Raw genomic sequence first — 8,906 nt, forward strand, 5'->3', positions numbered from 1 at the left:
ACTGAGGTTGTTTCCATATGTTGGCTACTGTGAATAATGCTGCAATGAACACACGTGTATATATCCTTCTGAATTTTTGTTTTCATGTTCTTTGGATAAATACCCAGAAGTGAAATAGCTGGGTCACATGGTAATTCTCTTCTTAGTTTTTTGAGGCATATTCATGCCATTTTTCATCGTGGCTGCACCAATTTATAGTCCCATGTTCTTTGCAAGCAAAGATGGAGAAGCTCCATACAGTCAGCAAAGAGAAGACTTGGAACTGACTGTGGCTCAGATCACGAGCTCCTTATCGTAAAATTCAGGCATAAATCTAAGAAAGTAGGGAAAACCAGCTGGCCATTCAGGAATGATCTAAATCAAATCCCTTATGATTATACAGTGCAGGTGATGAATAGATTTAAGGGATTCGATCTGATAGACAGAGTGCCTGAAGAACTGTGGACAGAAATCCATGACATTGTACAAGAAGCAGTGACCAAAACCATCCCAAAGAAAAAGAATGCAAGAAGGCAAAGTGCTTGTCTGAGGAGGCTTTACAAATAGCTGAGGAAGGAAGAGAAACCAAAGGCAGGGGAGAAAGGGAAAGACATACCCAGCTAAAAGCAGAGTTCCCGTGAATAGCAGGGAGAGATAAGAAGGCCTTCATAAATCAACAGTGCAAATAGAGGGAAAAGATAGAATGAGGAAGACTAGAGATCTCTTCAAGAAAACTGGAGATATCAAGGCAACATTTCGTGCAAGCGTGGGCACAATAAAGGACAGAAATGGTAAGGCCCTAATGGTTAGGGTTAGGGTGATTATTACTATGAATCAGTACCGTTTCTTACAGTTTAAGGAAGTCCCTTTTAACACTGTTGGGCCAGTTTAACAGTGGTGAACTTTCTTATCTTTTGTTTATCTGGGAAACTTTTAAACTTTCCTTCAATTCTAAGTAATAACCTTGGTGGGTAGAGAATTCCTGACTCAGAAGTTGTTTTGATTTTTATTTTAATTTTGTCCTTCTAGTTCTTTGAATAGCTCACGCTCCTCTCTCTGGCCTGTGAGGATGCTGCTGAAAAATCTGCTGATGGCCCTGTATTTAACAATTTGCTTTTCTCTTGCTAGGATTCTCTAGGATTCTCTTTTTATCTTTTATTTTTACCATCACAATTATGACGTGTTTTAATTCTAATATTTCACTTTTATCATTTTAATTACATGTTTTGGTGTGAATCTCTTTAAGTCCACCATATCTGAAACTCTCTGAGCTTCCTGGACCTGAATGTCTGTTTCCTTCCCAGGTTAGGGGAGTTTTCAGCTACTACTTCTTTAACTAATTTTTCTTTCTCTTGTCCTTCAGGGACCCCAATAGTGTGAATATTCTGCTTGATGGTGTCCCAAAGGTCCCTTAGAGTATCTTTACTGTTTTAAATTCCATTTTCATTTTGCTGCTCTTTCTGGGTGAGTTCCATTGTCTTGTCTTCCAGCTCATTGATTCATTCGTCTGCCTCATCCAGTCTGCCGCTGAACGGGTCTGGTGTATTTTTCAGCTCAATTATAACTTCTGTGTGGCATTTGCTTGTATTTTCTGTCTCTCTGTTAAAGTTCTCACTGTGTTTGTCCATTCATTTCCCGAGTTCAATGGGCATCTTTATGACCTGACTTTTCACATCATACCAGGTAGATTGTGTGTCTTGGGTTTTGTTAGTTCTTTTTCCCAGGTTTTGTCTTGTTCTTTTGATAGGGACCTATTTCTGTGTCTCCTCGGTTTGCCTAATTCTCTGTTTTCCATTCTTGTGTGCCTCTCTCAGACTTGAAGGGGTAGCCTCGTGTAGGGCGTGCTGTGGGGCTGAGACATGGGCTGGCACCTGAGCCGATGCTCGGGCTCTCTCTCCTGTGTGGGCTGCGTGCCCCATCTTGACGGGGCAGGGCTAAAGCTGCTGCTGCGGGGTGCTGGTGGCCAGGGATGGCTGCTGACCCGGCAGACCCAGCGCATCTCAGACACAGCAACGGCAGAGCTGGATCTCAGAACTGCTATGGGACCTAACCACGGGAGCTGCCACCTGCTGGTGGATGGGGTTATTGCCCAGTCAGCTGTGAATCCTGTCTGGGTTGCAGTGGTAGAGGAGGCTTTCTGGCGGTGTGCTTCCAGTACTAACAGATTAGATGGAGGTTTACAAAATGGAACCTACCCTGCCATTGGCAAGGTGGCTCCAGTTGGTGTTGAGAAGTAAAACTTAGGGCCCTTTACGGAGGAGGAGGTGAACCTTCTCGCTCATGCATTCTTTGAGTCCCATGCAACAATGGATCTTGCAGGACAGCTGATCTTTCTTTAGGTCTGGAGCTAATGAATACACAGCACAAAGTCTTACTCATGGAAATGCTTTCTTAGGCTCTATGGTAATGATTATAATTGTTACAAATCTTGCCTGGGAACCTGCCTCTCAAGACTTGCACCCCTGACGACACAGCAGCAGCATCTCTCATCCAGAGACCTTTCCTGGAACCCATTCGCCCTGGCTAAACTTGTGCCAAAATTATCTCAGGATGTATGCCTTGTGAAAGGGTCTGGTGGAATTTTACAGACCTCGAGATCTTCTTTTCGTCTGTTCTCAACAGCCAGTTGAGAAGTATATAATAACCTGCTTAAACTAGTGAGGGTTGGTACTCTTTCTTCCACCTGCTGACATCTGTGTCAGAAGCTTTCTCGGTCCTGTTTCATTAAATAAAATTTCACTGCATGAAGCTCTGAGTGACTGAGACCCGTCTTTGGTCCCAGAGTTAAGTCTTCTGCTTTGGACCATGAACTCTGCACCTACACCATCAGCCACCAGTGTCTCAGTCTCCATAGAGAGCATCCCGACTGGTGTCTGCCTCTCTAACATACACTCCAAAGTTAGTAAGCGGATCTCCTTTAGTTACAGCCTGAAATGGTCAATGTAATGTCTCTGTGATGGTTTTGGAGTCAAGTGAGTTTATGTGCAAGCCCTTTAAAAGTGAGTTTCCCATCCCCTGTAGTTTTAAGAATTTTCCTGAATTTCCCATTAATTTTCAAAATCAGGTGTGTTGGAAGCTCATTTCTCCTGTGCAGGGTCTAAGGGTTGGAATGCCTGAAAAGTGAAAGTGTAAGTTGCTCAGCTGTGTCCAGCTCTTTGTGACCACATGGACTATACAGTCCACGGAATTCTCCAGGCCAGAATACTGCAATGGGTAGCCTTTCCCTTCTCCAAGGGATCTTCCCAAACCAGGGATCGTATCCAGGTCTCCCGCATTGCAGGAGGATTCTTTACCAGCTGAACCTCCAAAATTACTGAAGTGGGTAGCCTATCAGTTCTCCAGTGAATCTTCCTGACCCAGGAATCAAACCAGGGTCTCCTGCATTGCACATGGATTCTTTACCAACTGAGCTATGAGGGAATCCCTTGGGATGCCTGATGTGGAGCTCAAATCTCTTGCTTCTCAGGGAGATAATCACGCCTTTGTGATCCTTCCTGACTGTGGATACTGTTTTATCCTCAGTATGACCTTATCTCAGTTTTTTCTGCCCATCTCAGTGATATCCTTTTACCCTCTGTTGTGGAGTCTCTGTTTATCTACTTGTTATCTCCCTTTCAGAGGGAATTATTCCACGTGCAGCTGTAGCCTTGCTGTGTCTATGGGAGAACATGAGTTCAGGATCTTCCTAGCCCACCATCTTGAACACAACTCTTAGGCCAAATTTGATATTTAAGTGTCATTGGAACACATGTGTGCCTTTTTTCATGGAACAATGGTATTTCAACCTATAAATTAAATGGTTGGCTTGATTTTCTATTTAAGATATGACTATTTAAGAAGTGAATATTTCAAACATGACGGGTAAAGACTCTGAAAAAACAACACGAAACCTCATCTTTTAAGTTTTCCTGGAAGGATTTATGGGAAAAGGACTATGTAATTTGTTCCCAAAGACTGGATGATGGAGACTTAATGAAGCTTAAACTGTTCTTTCTGTATCTTTGTGTCTTGTTCTTGTTCTTCTTCTTTTTTTTTCTTCCATTAACCAAATGCTACAACCAGGAAACATAATCTGTCTGGGATGATTATCACATGCTCACAATGTTCCTCCAAAGAATTCGGTCTCCTCAGTGGTATGTCATATATAACTCTAGTAAATGGGTTTTGAGTCAGCTGTGCTGACCTTCAGTCCAGTTCAGTTCAGTTGCTCAGTCGTGTCTGGCTCTTTGTGACCCCATGAATGGCAGCATGCCAGGCCTCCCTGTCCATCACCAACTCCCGGAGTTTACTCAAACTCATGTCCATCAAGTCAGTGATGCCATCCAGCCATCTCATTCTCTGTAGTCCCCTTCTCCTCCTGCCCCCAATCCCTCCCAGCATCAGAGTCTTTTCCAATGAGTCAACTCTTCACATGAGGTGGCCAAAGTATTGGAGTTTCAGCTTCAGCATCAGTCCTTCCAATGAACACCCAGGACTGATCTCCTTCAGAATGGACTGGTTGGATCTCCTTGCAGTCCAAGGGACTCTCAAGAGTCTTTTCCAACACCACAGCTCAAAAGCGTCAATTCTTCAGTGCTCAGATTTCTTCACAGTCCAACTTTCACATCCATACATGACCATGGCGAAAACCATAGCCTTGACTAGACGGACCTTTGTTGGCAAAGTAATGTCTCTGCTTTTTAATATGCTATTTAGGTTGGTCATAACTTACCTTCCAAGACAGTTTTCAGAGAGTCTAGACATCCCAGGGTAACTGAAGGAGGTCATACTGGCCATGGTGGAATAAGCTGTGTTATAACTTCCACCACGTTGTCAACTAGATGTAACATGCCGTTGCAAGCCACTTCCACTGGGTTCTTGCCCAGAGGAGAGAACAGAACCTTTGATACAATCGGTCTGTTTCTCCAGCTTCCCTTCAGCTTCACTTCTATCTCCACGTCAGGCTTTTTTTTAGTTTGAAACCCAATGTTTTACTCCTTTCAAACTCTCCCCACCAGTTAAAATAATAAAGGTCCTGATGGGATCATTCGCACTTCACTGAACCTCATTTTGCTTTGTTAGATGTTTCCAGTATATCTGTTTTTTGGTGTAGTTTATATTTCCCGAAGTCTCACCCACCAACCTGTAAGGACAAATTAAGTCACTGATTTCTTGATTGGATCTGCTGAAATAAGATTCTCTACTCTCTGACCCCAAATGAAACCTCACCCCCCATTCATCCTTGGAATCCTCTAGGTTTGTCATAGTTTTTCTTCCAAGGAGCGTCTTTTAATTTCATGGCTGTGTTACTGTCTGCAATGATTTTGGAGCCCAAGATTACAAAGCCTGCCACTGTTTCCTAGACAGTATATGAAACAGCAGAGACATCACTTTGCTGACAAAGGTCCATATAGTCAAAGCTGTGGTTTTTCCAGTAATTGTATAAGGATGTGAGAGTTGGACCATAAAGAAGGCTGAGCGCCAAAGAATTGATGCTTTTTAATTGCAGTGTTGGAGAAGACTCTTGAGAGTCCCTTGGACTCCTAGGAAATCAAACCACTCCATCCTAAAGGAAATCAACCCTGTATAGTCATTGGAAGGACTGATGCTGAAGCTGAAACTCCAAACCTTTGGCCACCTGATGTGAAGAGCTGAATCACTGGAAAAGACCCAGATGCTGGGAAAGACTGAGAGCAGGAGGAGAAGGGGGTCTAATTATGTAATTGGTATTATACTGTATCTATTATTATCCAATTTAAATTTTTGCTTAGTTATGTTTTTGAAATTTATCTGTTTTGATGCATATAGTTCTGTTTATATTCCACTGTATGACAATGAATTTGTCCATTTTCCTGTTGGATGACATTTGTTTCCAGCTTTCTGCTATTAACCAGTGAAAATAATGCTTCAATAATTATTTTTTCCTTCTAATGGAATTTAAAACAATTATAGTGTGGAAAACTTAGAATAAGGAGGTATTCTTCAGAGATTGTGGTTATGGTTGTTGGGGAAGGTCAAAGTACTTGGCTTGGGGTAAGAGAAGGGTGGTAAGAAAGAATTGTTTTCCTAGAATATCCCCTCCTTTCTTGTACTTTCTTCCCGACTCTAACAACTTTTGCCTCCTCTCTTTCTGCCACCAAGAGTCCCCTAAGTAGCCATGAGAGCCAACCTAATCTCTTCTAGTAGAATAGTCTGCGTTTGGAATTTCTACCTCTGTGAAACTTTGAACAAAGTGGTATAAACCGACCAAACTTTATTTTTCTCATCCATAAAATTTAAAATAATATTAACAACTTAAGAGTGTTATTGTGAAAAGTAAGAGATAATATCTGGGATCTTAAGGCAAATTAGACTCTTCCCAAACAAAACTGGAGTATGTCCCCTCCTGTTGAATCTGGGGAGCTCTGTGATTTAGCACCTCTTAATATGATTTTTCTAGCAGGGCAATCAACTTTTTAAATGCAGACTCATGCCTCCAAGAGCTTATTCCTGGATAAAGAAAGTTGAAGTTGTCAGCCTCAAGGCCTGAGCCTGGAAATCGGTGCAGTCTCTTGCACCCAATTCCACTCGTCAAAGCAGGACTAGAGACTGGAACAGTCTATTAACTGGTCTCATCAATCATAAATCCTTTCCTTACTTCAAAGCTATTAATAATTTTCCACCTCATTTAGTATAACAGAACTTTACACGTATAAGGCCCTGAATGACTTTTTAAGTGTCTACTTCTTTAAAAGCATTTCGTATCAGTTTCTGCTGTTCACTGTGCTTCAGTTTTCGTTTCCATTCTTTTGCAGGTAGCAGACCACCCCCCAAAATCTGTGATTTAAGGCAATTATTTTTTTATCTCACAATTGTGCGGTGTGGGGGATCAGGGGGTCAGGAGGGCTGTTCTGGTTTTGCCTGGGCCCACTCCTGCAGCTGTGTTTAACCAGAGGCTCAGCGGGAAGCTAAACTCTGTGGGCACCCTTGGGTGATCAGGCTTGGCTCTCCAAGTGGTGTTTCCATTTGGGGGAGGCAAGACCAGGCAGGCTCTCTCTCAAGGCCCACCTGTGTTCCAAATGAGTGCTTATCAAGCTTCTGTTGTTCGCTGATGTCCCACGAGCCAATGAAGTCATGCAGCCAAACCCAAAGTCAATGCAGGCTGGTGGGGGGGGGGGGGTGGCGGGGAGGGATGGATTTCACAAGGGCATGAACACCAGCAGGCAGGGCTCCTTTGGGGCCATTAGTGTGACAAGACCCAAAGGCCTGATTTCATTTCCTAGACTTCACCAGGTTCTTTTCTACCCTAGGCTGCATCCTTTCCTCCTTTACTCATGCAACAAATATTTAGATACCCACGGGTCCTGGACATCGGGGCTCTTAGGAAGTTTTCCTTTTAAGAGGGGAAACATAGCTAGCAGGTGCAAAAGTAAGCAAGGTGATTTCAGATGGTTATAAGAGCGCTGAAGAAGTCAATCAGGATCACGGGGAGACAGTGGCCGGCAGAGGTGGAGACCTTGAGTTGATTGAGGTCAGGAAGACTTGACAGACAGCTCGGGACCTGAAGTCTGCATGAAGAGAAGGAGCTGGCCCCGGGGCGGCGCAGGCGCGGAGGGCTCCAGGCAGAGGAGCAGCCCGCCCTCCGCCAGGTCCCGGCCCTCCAGCCGCCTCTTCACGCCGCGGGTGCCGGCTCCTCTCGACCTGAAGGCCACTTCTCTGGCTTGGCTCTTTCTGTCTGCCTAACCTAAAGTAGCCTATTCTTGCCCTCACCACTCCCTACCTAGGTTAGTCTTTTAAAGAACTTACAATTTTCAGGTATTTGGTCATTGTTTACTTATTACCAGTCCCCAGTAAGCTATAATTCCCATGAAAATAGGGTCATGTCCCAATGTTTCTTGAATAATTTCATCAGTCAGTTCAGTTCAGTTCAGCCGCTCAGGTGTGTCTTGCTCTCTGCGACCCCATGGACCGCAGTAGCCCAGGCCTCCCTGTCCATCACCAGCTCTTGGAGTTTGCCCAAACTCATGTCCATGGAGTCAGTGATGCCATCTGATAGAACTATGATTATTCAGCATTCACAAATATTGGGTAAGCAAATACATAAATGAATTAAGATAGTCCCAGTCTGAAAGGGTGACCACAAATGCCTGGCGTGGGACAGGTTCCCAAGTCCGATTCTTGATGAGCCCAGACAGATGCAGTCCTGCAGGCTGGTTGGGGCATCTGCTTTCCGGAGGTTTCTTGCTGGTTGGGGCATCCGCTTTCCGGAGGTTTCTTTTTCAAAGCTCCTTGGAGCTTCTTGGACTCTGAGTCTTGGTCAGCACTGCCGCGATACCTCAACAGGTTTCCATCGTTTTAAACCCAGAAAGGAGACTTGGGAGTCTGTTTCCTTAAAAACTCTCCAGAGATTCTTATACAAAATTCCTACCTCTCTCTCCTGCTACTTTCAAAATTCTTCATGGGGAAAAAAGAAAAAGATTTTAATTCTTTATCTTTAGACACCATCTGCCACGAACATTGATAGAGGGGTCAATCATCCGACTTTGCTTACCAGATAGCAGACACTTGAAGCATAATATTAGTAGCCCTCCCTTCAATCCTGCAAGGTAGGAATTCTTTTCCTCATTTTCCAGGTGGGGAAACAGACTGTCAGAGGTCAAGAAACGTCCACAGTCTCATCTCAGGGCTGAGTGAAAGAGCAGATAATCAGACTTCTGAGTCTAGAGCTGATGGTGTTCCTACCACCCACATTGCCATTATGCTGACCCACTTCACGCAGGAGAGGGAAATACAGATCCACCATGGCTTGCTCCCAACCCTGAAATCCAAAACTTTCTGCAAACCAAAAACTTTTCTGCAAAAATCTGACCTGACTTGGCCTGAACTCATTTGTGAACAAAACTTGACCTGAACTGATATGAAGCTAATTATACTCCTTACTTATGCCACTTATTATGACTAGTCTTACA

The sequence above is a fragment of the Bos indicus genome, chromosome 14 (assembly GCF_029378745.1).
Source record: "Bos indicus isolate NIAB-ARS_2022 breed Sahiwal x Tharparkar chromosome 14, NIAB-ARS_B.indTharparkar_mat_pri_1.0, whole genome shotgun sequence".
NCBI lineage: Eukaryota > Metazoa > Chordata > Mammalia > Artiodactyla > Bovidae > Bos > Bos indicus.